The sequence below is a fragment of the Toxotes jaculatrix genome, chromosome 5, assembly GCF_017976425.1.
Source record: "Toxotes jaculatrix isolate fToxJac2 chromosome 5, fToxJac2.pri, whole genome shotgun sequence".
Classification (NCBI taxonomy): Eukaryota; Metazoa; Chordata; class Actinopteri; family Toxotidae; genus Toxotes; species Toxotes jaculatrix.
In genome coordinates, this window is record NC_054398.1 from 13,652,438 (window position 1) to 13,666,570 (window position 14,133).

Genomic DNA, 14,133 nt, shown 5'->3' on the forward strand with positions numbered 1-14,133 from the left:
ATTAGAAATAGATTTTGAACCTTGAAGGTTGAAACGCAACCTCAGCTCAACCGAATGAGGGTTAGTGGAAGAGAAGCTGAGGCAGTACTTCAATCTGAAGCCTTGTCTGTGATGAATGGGTGTGAATGTGACCCTGAACTTGATGGTGGACCTTTATACACTGGAGGCCACATACAGAAACCAGTAAAGCACACACACCACATATAAAAAAAACACAGTCTGAAATGAATAGCTCATGTGTGATGGTGGTGAGTGTTTACAGGCTGTGTTGGAAGAACTGAGGACCATATTGCTAGAACATTACTTATCACCTATTCAGTTTAGTTTTGGTATTTGGGGCAATTCCTGTGTAGTTTTCACATTACTACATGTTGTGTGGATAAATGTCCAATAGTCAGACATCTTCTGTTGAACAGCCCATCCATCAGCAGGAGTCAGACTGGCTGCAGCGCTCTGGGTCACCTTACACCATGTCCCAGACCACAATCCCTGCACCTCTCTACCTTTTTACCCTTGTCAACTTATTCCTTCTCCATCTTTGACCAATGCATCATTCCTCCCTCCTTTCAACCTGCTAACACTTTCCCTTTCCTAACTTCTGTTTTATCTTTCTCTCTCTCTCTGGGCTCCTGTACTTCTTTTTCCCTCCAGGCGCCATCACTCTTTCCCTCCCTGCCTCCCACAGGCTGGGCAGTAAAACAGGAGCGGGCTCATGGGAGGCCATTAACCACCAGAAACGTGGCATTAGAGCTCTGCTGCAGAGCAAACGACTGCAGACTGCACATGCGCTGAACCAAGTATGGTAGAGCAGCAGTGTGCAACAAATGGGACTTCTGGCCCTGCAGCTATACACTGTGAACAGTGGTCAGCAACTGATCAAATACACTACAGTACTGATTACAGTACTGCAGATAGGCAGACAATCACAGCTCCTGATCTTGTGATCCAGGACATCCTACATTACTAAACACCCAGGGAACTGCGTAAGCATGGCCTTTTTTGGTGCTGTGACATAAACTTTGAATTAAGAGCTTTAAAGCATACCACTGGATTACCGCAAATGTGAGTCTGTTGCACAGATTTATTGCCAAAAGCTTAGGTAATTAACAAATTCCTCAAGGCCAGAGAAAGTCAAATAAATCATCACTAGGAATTTTAAGAGATAAAATCATCAGCAAAAGGTCATTATCTTTGGTAAATCCAATTTGGCAATGAGGCCAAATTGCTCCATCTGCAGTTCTGCTGGAAAGTTAATAGCAAACCCATAAATGGAAATTACAATTTTAAGGGTGAAATTTTCACAAATTTTGCATTTTTGTAACCAGACAGTGAAATACAGAAGTTGAATAACAAAACATCCAGTATTTTACAGAAAGTCCTGTATTTGTGTCAGGGTGTGTGAAGTTGCCTGGATGAATACAGAACTGCTCGGCCCTCACCCCAGTGAGGACAACTGCACTGAGAACTAAACCAGAACTTCCCCCTCATGTCCCTTCCTCTGCCACACACAGAGACACATTGACGGGATTTTCTACCCTCTGCGAGGCTTTAGCTGGGTGCCGATCTTGCGTGTGGTCTGTAAGGCAATGCCCTTGTTATGAAGTGCTACGTGCTCGAGACGCTTACCTCAGGATTTACATGAGAGGGAAGTCTCAACTGTTCTCCTGATCCAGACATGCGTACCCGCACACACACTCTCACAACTGCCACCACAACCGCCAACTGTCTGACTAACCAACACAGGCAGGCTTATTCTCACGTAGTTTGTGATGGGAGTAATAAATTTGTCTTTTGTAAAGTAGATTAGAGCCACACATATCCTGTCTGAAAGAACGATTGAATTACAAGCAGCAAGATATCAAGGCTAAAATTACCAGGGTTGAAAACAAGAGCAGTCACATAAGTTTTATGTTAATGAGTCAGAGTAACTCAGGGACAGTTACCTCCTCTCAACACTACAGAGCAGTTTTCAGGATTTATTAAATGATAAAGATAATGCTAATAAAATCTGACTGTAGTTGATCATGATTGTCAGCGTCCTTCATAGAAAATCACACCTATGATATTTAAAATACAGTGAGTAAATACTGCTTCTCTTGACAGGGATTAGGCTGTCACCAGTAACATGCCAACTGCAGGAGGCCTGCTGCAGCAACCCAATCTGCATACCACTCAGTTAATTGAGTTTTCACTTGATCTGGTACTTAGAGGGCTGTTCTTCAAATTGGTTTCAGAGTTACAGTGCTTAATAAAGATCAAATAGAGATGTCTCAAGACACCTGTGTGCATGAGTGTGTGTCTGTGTGTGTGTGTAACAGAGACCCCTTGACTGCTCCCCAGAGACAGGCTTGACACAGAAGCTAAGAATAGCCCTGGCTGTATTACCACCAGTTGGGGGGAAAGAGGGGGTGAGTGGGGTGAAAAAGCAAGAAGGGGGGGAGCAAGTGACACCATGCCACATGGGAGATAACGAGTAGACACAGGAGCCTTCGTCCTTCATTGGACATCTCTTTTACCTGGCATAGATATATACACATGACCTTACCAATGACCCCTCCACCCTCTCAAGGCAAAGCATGCGCACACACACACCACTGCTGCATCTTACATGTCAGGCATTCACAGGCAATGGCGTTTGGAGCCTAACCTCTTATTTTTAGACTGAGTAAACAGTGGTCTGTGCTTGAGATGTCCATCATCGCTGGGTGTGATGCCATGAATTGTAGGAGATGGGAGGAGAAGATGAAGAGCAGGAGGAGGGGAAGAGCAGACGGCAGGAGGAGGGAACAGGAGGAGGAGGAGGAGATGGATAATCATCAGGAAGTAGGATTGCCAGAGCGCTTAGGCACATTCTTGACTTTAGATTCATGAAGACCTAGGGCTATTATCACTGATTAAAGGAGACAGATGCAATCTGTATTACTGTTTGGTTACTGCTGTCATTTCAAAAGGATTTTTATTTCTGTGACAGCCTAACAGAGCTCTATTTACTGGGTTTTGTAGAGCCTGGATTTGAGGACAGATGGATAGACAGAGAGAGACACGGGAGCTACAAAAACAACATATCAGTGGATGTTGAACAGCATGGCATGTGCTACTCATATGTCACACATACACACAAACAGTCTTCTCACATGACAGGTGAGAGGTTGCGACCCTCTACCAACAGCTCTGTTTCCTTTGGCACTGAATATGAGAGCTTCATCCAGGATCCCTGAATGGCTCAGAAAAGGAAACACTGCACTGAATGACCTGTCAAAATAGGCAAATGACAGAAGGCCAAGGACTAAATGCATGTGTGTGTGTGTGCGTGTGTGTGTGTGTGTGTGTGTGTGTGTGTGTGTGTGTGTGTGTGTGTGTGTGTGTGTGTGTTGCATGTGTGCCACTGTTGACACTAAGAAAATGGAGACATGAATAGCTATATTCAGACCAGCAAAACAGCTACTCTGGAGGTGGTTCTACAGCAGTATTGGTGACGATGTCTGATAATCATCCATCATTTGAGATAATTGGGTAATTGGGCTAATGGGTTTCACTGTGGTCCTCTGAGCTCATCATTACAAACAGGTATGGATTGCTATATTTATGCCATCTACGCTAGCTGTCCAATAGCATAATAGGATGAGCCTCAGGTAATTGGCTGCTGGTTGTATTTTTTATTTTGGGTTAGAATGTAAGACAAAGAGAAAGCACCCTAAGTCAGACAAAGACAAAACCAGATTATGGAGAAAAAAAGCAAAAAATAAAAAGAGCTCAACACAAAAAGCAGAATGAGAGATACAAAAATAAATAAATAACTGACAGCAACTAAGAGGCTCTGCCAGGTGGTTAATGGTGGTTCAGAGTTGTTCAGTGTACAACAGGGGGAAAGACGGAGCGCATTACAAAAGCAGCCTAACATTAAGGTCCCACTGCCATTATAGATTTAATGACGTGCTGGGTGGTGTCCAACTACATTTAACCTGCTCATCTGCATAATAGAGCTTCCCTCACAACACCCACAAGGGAGTAATACCTCTCTGTGATCAATCTCCCTCTCTTTATCTCTCTCTTGCAGTTTTTCATACACACACACACACACACACACACACATTCACAAACTCACAATCTCACACAAGAACAAATGACCGTTAGCATACACTTTGCATAAATGAAGCAAGCAAAAAGGGGTACTGAGGACATTTGTGCATGTAAATGCCAAATTAGTAGTTGTTAAAAATTATCCCTCCACCATTAAATAGTTTGTCTTTCATGTAACATGTTAATGTCACTGGCATTTATCTTACACTGTCGATGACAAAAGCCCACAGCATTTGGATTTCGTTGTTGAACAAGGCAAAATCGTTGAGAATTCACAAGTGTCTACAGTGATGCGCAAACAGTTGTAAATGCTATGCTGTTAACGAGGCAAAAAAGTACAGTTGAATGAAGTTCAAGTTCATAGTCTTTTAAACAGTCTAGGACTCCCTAGATAGACATAAGACAGCACTGACAGCAATAGTTGAGCCTTGAATCCAGTGAGCAGACTTGAACAGCTGGAAGGACTGAGACTCATGAATCTTATGAAATGACACTTTCCACTGAGAATGTTATACCATTTATCAAGTTGATTGTGACTTTTATTTCAACTCACACTCTCTCCCTTTCTCTCGAGGTAAAACACATACACATAGACACACAGGCACACACACACACACACAGGCACACACGCACACATATCTAGTGAGTAGGAATCTGAGCCTCCATAAAATTCATAGCAGGTTGGATGTGACCTCCATGTCTGGTGTGAAATATATTCTCTGCTTACTCTTTCACATATTTCAACTTTAAGCATGGCTGAAGGAGCCATAAAATGGCAGCCAGTGCAGTCATCTGTCACTCGCAGAAGGCTACCGAACATCCTCTGCCCTGACGATCGCGGTGCCCTTCATGCTTGCCAAAACTGGTGCCTTTGTACCTCTCGCTATGCAAGCACTTCTCCTGCAATCCTGCATTTCATTAAATACAGTTGTGAAAATGAGGTTAGCATCAGGATAAGCAATAAGATGGGAGTTAGACGCTGCTGTCTGATTTCATCATGAGGAGTGAAAACACAGTAACTGGCGCTGGACTGAGATAGCTGTAACTTTAATATACATAGTAGGATGTCATATTTTTTTGCAAATGTCACTCATCTTATGAAGACATGATAGTGCACCATGTGTAAGTGACATTTGCCAAAGAATATTTCCATTTTGATTTCAGACTCTCAGCTTGGTTGAGTGCATTTGCGTGTGGGGAGACCCTCACACTGGAAGACAGACATGTGCCTGCCATGAAGCAACATGACAATCAACATGCAGGTGGATTTGGGAAAGACATCAAAGACCAAGCCATATGGGTAAGGTTACCAAAACCACGGGGAGGGAGGAAGGAAGGAAGGAAGGAAGGAAGAAAGAAAGAAAGAGAAAGAAAGAATAAAGAAAGAAAGAAAGAAAGAAAGAAAGAAAGAAAGAAATGCACTACATAAATATTAAAAAAAACACAGGCCATATACAGTCTACCATAAATAATCATCATAATAGCCCACCATGTGTCTGGTGACGATTAAGGAAAGTAATTAGCTAGCAATGAATGTAGAATGAGCTCATTAAGCCAAATGCTAGGAGACAGGCGCTTATCACAGACGGCTGAAGTCAGGCAGCTTCTCCTTTATTAAAAGCACTGAATCATCCGTCATACAAATCTGTTCAAAATATAACAAAGTTATATGAAGACCTGCTGTGATCACTGGGCCATCACATCCGTGTTATGAAAGATGAAGCAATGTATGTGATGTAGAATCATGGATGTCATTTTTCATTTCCAACTGTACACAACAGGCCTTGCAAACTGGACTCTTTCTCCTCCGGTTGTTGCTGAGGTGCCAACACTGAATCTTGTTAGCAATTGTAAATAGAAAGGTGACACGGCAAGAGGATGTCTATATATATCTTAGTCTGGTGATGATACTTTCCATGCAGTGGGGTTAGCAGCACTTAAGGTCAGTACAAATCTGCTTTCAGAGTTTAATAGTTTCAGTTCTGTTATTATTCAGCCTGTTACTGTAGTTTCCCCTTTTATTGACCTTCTAATTGCATCGGATTAAGAACTTGTCTTTGCACTTGTTGGATCTTAGAGCTGTATTTAATACCACGGACCATCACACACTATTTCAGAGACTGGAACATTTAAATGGAACTGCACTAAGCTGGTTTGAGTCCTATTGATCAGATTGATTTCAGTTTGGACAAGTTAACAATGAATTCTCCGTATATGCAAAAGTTAGACATGGAGTTCTGCAAAGTTCTGTGCTTGGATCAATTTCATTTACCTCTTATAGGCTCCCTTTGGGTAATGTTATTAGGAAACAGTCAGATGTAGCCAATCAGCTGCTAAACTTCTTATTATTAGGAGTTCCCAATAACTCTGTGAAAAGCCTCCAGTTCATTCAAAATTAGCTGTTTGTCCTGTGTTAGCTTCTCTGCATCTCTGTAAAATCCAGAATATAATTTAAAATCCTGCTTCTCAACTACAAAGCGCTCAATGGTCAGGCACCATCATACCTTAAAGAGCTCATAGTACCCCATTACCCCACTAGAACAATGCACTTGCAGAATGCAGGCTTACTTGTGGTTCCTAGAGTCTACAAAAGTAGAGTGGGATGCAGAGTCTCCAGCTATCAGGCTCCTCTCCTGTGAAACCACCTTCCAGCATGGGGTTCACCTTAAAAGGGGCTTTTTCCTTCTCACTGTCGCTAAGTGCTTCCTCATTTGGGAATGTTGGGTCTCTTTAAATAATATTGTAAAGAGTACAGTGTAAACCTGCTCTATATGAAAAGTGCCCACAGATAACCTCTGTTATGACTTGGTCCTATATAAATAAAACTGACTTCAGTTCACTTCACTCATTGCTTCCTCTTAAACTTTATCCAGATTTTGTCTTATGCAATGTTGTTGTGAATTTGGCTAAGCACCTGGGGACTTAAATTGAATGCCCCTTGGTCTCAGTAAAACTGTTCTGATTGGAACGTATCCACAGTAAAACAGAGAGGAACATTGTGTGTGTTATTGCAAAATAACAACAGATTGTTTTCGAAACAGCCGGTGTGGACCTTGTAAAATGGAAGTGACGAACCACAGTAAACATGCAGAAATGCCTCAACGACTTCTCCTGCAAATGTTTTGAGTTAAAGGAAACAGACTCTGCAAATGCTTCTTCATTCAACACAGACATAAGAGTAAAGGTGTCTGCAGTCATGGCTGTTCTCAACAGTATCGAGTGAAAATCCACAGCTCTGCAGCTGTTATAGTGAGAAACATTTCATCTAAGCTTTTGATCTCCCGACGCTGGCAGCTAATCATCATTCACACCTTTGGAAAATACTTAGAACATGCCGAGCGTGCACACACACGGTTACACACATACAGTCTTAAAAGCACTCATATGAGTCTCCACATCACCTTGTTTGTTAATGTGTCAAACAGGACTATGATACCTTTCCTGGGTTACAGAGCTAAAGAGCTAAAGTCCCTGTTCTGTGAGCCAGCCACCAACATTTGAGCTCTGTTACATCTTGTGAAAGAAGAAATGTAAAGATCTCTTTATCTCATTACCACTGTCATTACTGCACTATACAACTATAAAGTGCAGTAATGACAGTGGTAATGAGATACCTCCACAACTGGAGGTTAAACAAAACAGATTTATCTGAGGCTGTTTAAAGGGAAACTGGTATTGCAGATAAGCACAGGAGTGGCTTAACATGACATTAAAAGATAGTGACATTAAAACATGTGTAGGAAGTGAAGGAATTACAATAAAAGCTGCACTGAAAGAGAAAATCCTCCCACAAGTAAGGTAGACTGCATGGTCTAAGCCAGACTTCAGCACTCATGTGCACTGTCCCTCCTGTCAGTGTCCCTAAATGAGCAATTGCATTAGTGATCTCAACAGGTGATGGTCTGTCCATGGCAGGAAACAGCAATATTTCTTGTTGTTGGTTATGGTTTTCAAAAGGACAATGAATTTTTCTCACCTTGGAGTCAAGCAGAGAGAGTCAAAATTAAGGGTAGCGTTGCAGGGTGTTTGGTTTCAGCTGCTGAATCCTCAGTGGTATGATGTGGAATGACTGAAGAAGGAGATGCCATAGCATGCCATCAGGCTGTAGATGGATACTGATCCCATTCAAGTATATAGTAACCACTCTGTCCTGCACGTCTGCCTGTTTCCTCTCCCTCTCCTTGCCCTAACATCTGATAGCCCTGACTGCGTGCTGGGTATCTTACTCAAGTCTCTAAGATCAATATGATGAAAGCCTTTCACTCTTTATTTCCGCATCCTTTTCTGCCCCCCTATCTTGGTGTCCTACTGTACTGTTATTTGTCCCTACATCTGCCAGACAGCTGCCTAAAAATGAATTTATCATTATAAATCACTATCCATTTGATTGGAGTGGGGGCTAAGAAATAGGGGGACAGATGGATGCTCTGACGGTTTAATCTCTCTACGGTTGCTGAACTGTGTCAGGGCTTCTAACAATGTCTAGTAGTGCCAGTCTGTACCTCCTTTCCTTACAGCTGATGTCTATCACATGAATCAGAGAAATATTTTCCAAATGAGATTAGTGTAGTCCATGTGGCTGCAGAGCAAAGCGAGGATAACGTAAAGATATGTGACCAATTGGAAAAACCGATTGAAAGGCTAAAGGTCAATGAGGTGTGGCATCAAACTGTGCTGAAAGCCGTATCCATTTCATGGATATGCACACTGTGTTCGCCTGTGGGATCTGTGGATGCCAGCAGCAATATGAGAAGCACACAGACATGCAAATACACACACACATACAGAAACACATTCAGTTAGGAATGTGGTCTGTTCTGGTGCTGCATACACCCGCACACACACACACACACACACAGAACTATATCAACACACTGTAATCCCTAATGCAATAATATTCATGCTGACACACACATTCAACTTCATGTTCCAATTAAATTAACTGTGTTGTCTGCAGCTCTACAGCATGAATCAGTCAGTTGCTCTACCTACAGTTCTGCTCCATTTAAAGGGTGAATCTAAAATGTGAAACAACAGTAAAATCTCCCCATCAGCCTGTTCCAATGTTTCCCAAAAGTCTCCAAACTGGATCCTCTGATACTGATCTGTACACATTATTATTTTTAAATTTAATAGTTGTGGCATAGTAAGCTGCAGATTTCAGCTCTGTGAACCCTCAACCTGTAAATCACAACAGTTTATAAAAACTATTATTACTCTTAGTACTACTTTATTACTGTAATTAAAGTGTGTGACTGTCATGGGAGTTTGATTGTATGATGCAGGTGAAGAGATAGAGAGCGCAAAATGATGTTAATTTGTGTTAAGTGTTAAATAAATATAACCCTGTCCTCATACTTGTACGAATAAAGTTAGTCAGTTAATTGTGTAATGAGATACTTAGGCGTCTTACCTTTGAAATCAAACTATTAACCTGTACTGATAAATCTGTGAAAAGAAAATTATAAACTGTCCGCCACGTTTTTACTTTGCATTTTCTTAATTATTCATGTTCGCTTTGTTCTATCATTGTTTTATCATTCTTTATGGTATTTATTGGAATTTTAAGTGTCTGACTGAGGTTTGGCATACAATCATGAGTTTTGAAGAGATTTCTAATCTATTCATTTAAGGGTTAATGACTGAACTCCATGTCTTTAATTATATATTATGTAAATTCTATTGTACAAAAATATACACATTGTGTAAGAATAGGATGCAAATTTTAGATTCTGTGTGTTGAGGCAGAAGAGACTCTTCTTTATTGGGGAAAGTTTAACAAGCAATCATTGAAATCACTTTCAAATAACTGTGATACAGTGACAAGATTTACATATTTAGTGGTTTGTCGACAAAAGATTTGTTCAACTTGTATTCAGCGGTATTTTTTTACTTAGCTGTGGCAATATATATGTATATATTTGATCAAGTATGTCCTCAAGTATTTAAAAACAACTGAAAACTAATACTTGAATAAACAAAACACTCACTCTGAGGAATGATTTCTCCACATGATACTTCATCCACTCCAAGATCCATGAAATTCCAACAACATTTTGGAGGTTGGTGCATGAAATGACCGTTCAGTCTTATTCATTCCTCAGTATTTTCACACTTTAGCGTGAACACTGCGGGTCAAAGATAAGCCAACACAGCATTAAAGTACACTTGAACATAATGCAGGAATGTGTTAATGTACTTACTGTGAAATTTGCCAAGAATCTGAGGCTGTATAAACACACGCTGTCTATATTTTAACAGAGCTGAATTCATTACACTGACAACCTGCCTGGAAGCTGAGCTAACCTGAAGCTATTTGAACGGGACATTTTGAGAAAATAACAGGAGCCATTTGTATGTTAATCTACAAAATCAAACTTGAAATTTGAGTGCTTTCTTCACACACGGGCATGGAAAATAGCTGAAAATCCTCCCTGTCCCACAGTGTTCTGGAAGATTTCCATGTTTACTTACCTCATTAACCTTCATAGCTGAAGGTACTCTCTTGTGGGTTTGGGTTTCCACAATAAAGGGCAGACACAGGACAGCCATGTTGTTGTGGGTGTGAGGTTGTTGCCAGTCATGCACAGCACTCTATCCACCCTCTCTCGCTACCCTTTTCTACTATTTCACTTTCTTTTAACTCTCATTAGGCTTTGCCCCTTCCCTAGGAAAACCACAGCATTTATGACACTCCTTTTCCTGAGAGTTCACCCTATACTGGCACATGTAAAACACCAAAGTTACTGTGGAGTCAAGAAACCTAAGAGAGGAGAGAGGCGGAGAGGAGAAGGCCATAAAGGGTTATTGAGGAAAGTTCAAAGTTCATCTGTGGAACATTGGTAGCCAGCAGACCTTGTATAAACCAGACCACCTGGTACTACAAGGCAACAAAGTGTAAGACTACTTGCTCCTCCTTGCATGAAAGTAGCGTTGCCCACCTATCAGTCAAATCTTTGTTGTGTATCATAGCTCACTATCCCAGAAGAATGTTATTGAGAGGTTGAACCTCCTTTCAGCAAAACCCAGGTGCTGTGAGATGATACTTTCTTTGACCATTTAGATTTGTGGAGGTACTGTTGGAGACCAGTGTTTGTTCAGAATCCCGTTGCAACAGTATTGAATAAAGCTGAGTATGAACAGATACAAGGAAAGAAACCACATTCCCACATTCAATAATGTGAGATTGGATGTTACATAGCAGCCCATTTTTAATTAACCTCTTGTTTTACCCTTGAAAGGTAAAACAAGCCAAAAAATACAGCTCTACAAACTCTCTTTCATTCTATAATCATAATTCTATTATGATTAATTAAATCTACTGGAAATCTGATCACTACATGTGGACATATGCTCCTGTATAATCATTTTCACATGTTTTGCTTCATCAAAAAAACAAAAAAAACAAAAAACTGGGGTGAAATTATAAATAGTTGAATAGTTTTCCTTCAAAATGAACACATAACCAAATATTTTGGATGTAACAGCAATATCTTTCACTTTACAGTTCTGTAGTCTACGCATAAAATATCACAAACACTCCCAAGTTAAACATTTCTGTAGGCTAGCTGTGTCACTACCAGGTTACAGATTTTAGGAGAGAAAACAATCATCATGTTAATTCTATCACAGATAATAAAATAGTTTAGAGGGTGAACCTTGAGCCTTGATCCTTGAGGTAATTAGGAATTGTCTCACTGAGACAGACAGCTGTAACCAACACAGTCACATAAGCAGCCGTTGTGGTATTATGACAATGAATGCATTTACAGACCACAGAAAACTTTCTGGTTATGTAATGAGAAAGTTTTCCTTGTGTTTGGAAGTGTCTCACAAGGTTTGTGTGACTGGCATTTCCATGCCGCATGAAATAATAAACTTTTTCCCAGTAGGAAAAGGCTACACTGAATTCTACAACCACAGGCCAGACAAACTACATTAACCTGTCACTGAGATGTTCATTTGCATTATATATGATTATACTCAAGGCACTTGTAAGTATAGTCAGTATGCCTCTTGCATGGATTTTTGAACTTGTGGGTACTTTTGATCAACTCTAAAGGAGTATTTCTTAAACTCTTTGATACCAGAGACCTCTAAGCCTTTCAGCCTCTCTTGTGACCCACTGACCTCAAATGAGAAGAACATGAGCCTGATCAAAACCTCTGTGAAAACAGATGTGCATTGATGCGCCACACTGAATGACACCTGATATCAGCAATGACAACCCTAAAGTCAATGCAGGAGGACTTGAATCTTTATACAGTCCCATGCCACATGTATAAAGCATTTTCCACAGTAAGGGGGAATGACAGGACAGGGGGCATTCAGAACAGATTCATTTAGATGGATCTTCAAAGCAGCTCTTTGCACAACAAATGAAAACATCTATTACAGGCTGTGTTTAGAATTTTCACTGCATCCTGCCTGTCCTGCCACAAATCCTGAAGTGAGGAGAGATCGTGAACATCCATAAATCAGGCAGAGGGAGCACAGGTAGTCATTACTTTGAGGGAACAACTGTTTCTAGCTCATACACACATACCTCTAGCCCTCCATTACCCCCAGGCGGCCATCAATACCACCCAGCCCGACAGCTCCCATACACTTTTTGCTGTCTCCGCCCGGGCCCAGAAGTTCACTGTCAATGCCTGACAAACACACACATCTGCACAGCTGTAAATACCCTGTAATATAGAACGAGATACACCTCTGTGGTTTGACATCTCAATTCCGCTTCTATCCCTCTGATTCTTCCTGTCATGGTGTTTGATATCTTGATTCTGGCGTGGCGCTGTAGAAGTTTGATGTGGGACAGTGTTTATTGGAAAACACCTTTGCTTTGAATTCTTGCACCTGGGCACACTTGCATAAACAGACACAAATATGTGCTCACTGGTGTCAAGATAAAGGAATTAAACAGATTCAGGTTTTCTGATGTTCATTCGGTTATTTGTATGCGCCAACTAACACCGGGCGGTGACACTTGCACTCTTGATAATTGTTTTCTGAGGCACATAGACAGAAATTTTAAATGAAAGCAGAACCCCCTTGTTCCCTACAGTTCTGTTTTCTTCCATTGTCCCTACATTTAAGTACCAGCTAAAATTAGTTAGTATTTTATTGATGCCTGATTCATAAAATGAAATTTTATCATAAATTTTGAGCTGTATTATAAAGTGTTACAAGAATCCAATTAATGATTCCTGATTGCACAAGGAGACAAAATTGAATAACTAAACCACTTTAGAGATCTTTTTAAATCAGGGCTAGCCAATATGATCGATTTAGAGAGTTTGTAGAGCCACAGTTTTTTTTCTCCTTAATCCAGCCTGTGCCACATACTGAGAGGACCCTCATACCATACACTGTACCTGATCTTGGTATGGGTTGCCATTGTGGGTCACTGGACACAGGGAAACACTTTCCACAAATGTCTGTGTGCATGTGCCTTTGTCTGTGTGTAAGTACCCTGTGAGGCCACCACAGGGGTCCTGAGCAGGCTTGCTCACTCATTACACCAATCACATCAAATTAAGCACTTCCTTCCGTAAAATCTGGTTTCTTTCCTTGAAATCTCTTTCCTTGTACGACCCCTGCTGCTTCTGTCTGCCTCTCTATCGCAGCAAGTCATCTTTACTCATAGGTTCCTCTCCAGCCAAATGTGAAGGTCATGTTAACTGTACGCACAGCGGTGTGCTGAGCAACTGCCTGACGCACAACTATGTCTACACTGTGAGGAGCTCCTTATGAGGAAGCATAACATCTGACAATGGACCTTTTATGCAGTAAAGGACAGTAACGTCAAAGAACACATGCAAATATGAGACCGCTGGACAGATAACCTGCAGCAAGAATAATTTGAAATACTGTTATGTTCCCTACTTGCTGTTATCACTGTTCAAATGAGAACATCACCAACAGCAACACTGAAAGTTAAATAGTCCTTTCTTTAGACTACCCTCAGTGCAGTATGAAGCCTTACATAATCTTTACCTTGCCAAATTGTGCTGTCAGCAAAACGTGGCAACTGTAGGCCGTACATGTGTGGTA

At 41.0% G+C, this 14,133-nt stretch overlaps 1 protein-coding gene across 2 annotated transcripts in view; it reads right to left on the reverse strand.

Moving 5' to 3' along the window:
• sema3ab (sema domain, immunoglobulin domain (Ig), short basic domain, secreted, (semaphorin) 3Ab) overlaps positions 1-8,127 on the reverse strand; it is a 56,838-nt gene extending 48,711 nt beyond the window's left edge. The window contains exon 1 of one of the 2 annotated variants that reach the window (XM_041038176.1): positions 8,057-8,127. The gene's annotated coding sequence lies outside the window, so the exon portion shown is untranslated. Of the gene's footprint in view, positions 1-1,626; positions 1,687-8,056 lie in introns of those variants that run through there. The other variant, XM_041038178.1, reaches the window with a different exon arrangement.
• Between the last annotated feature and the right edge of the window lie 6,006 nt (positions 8,128-14,133).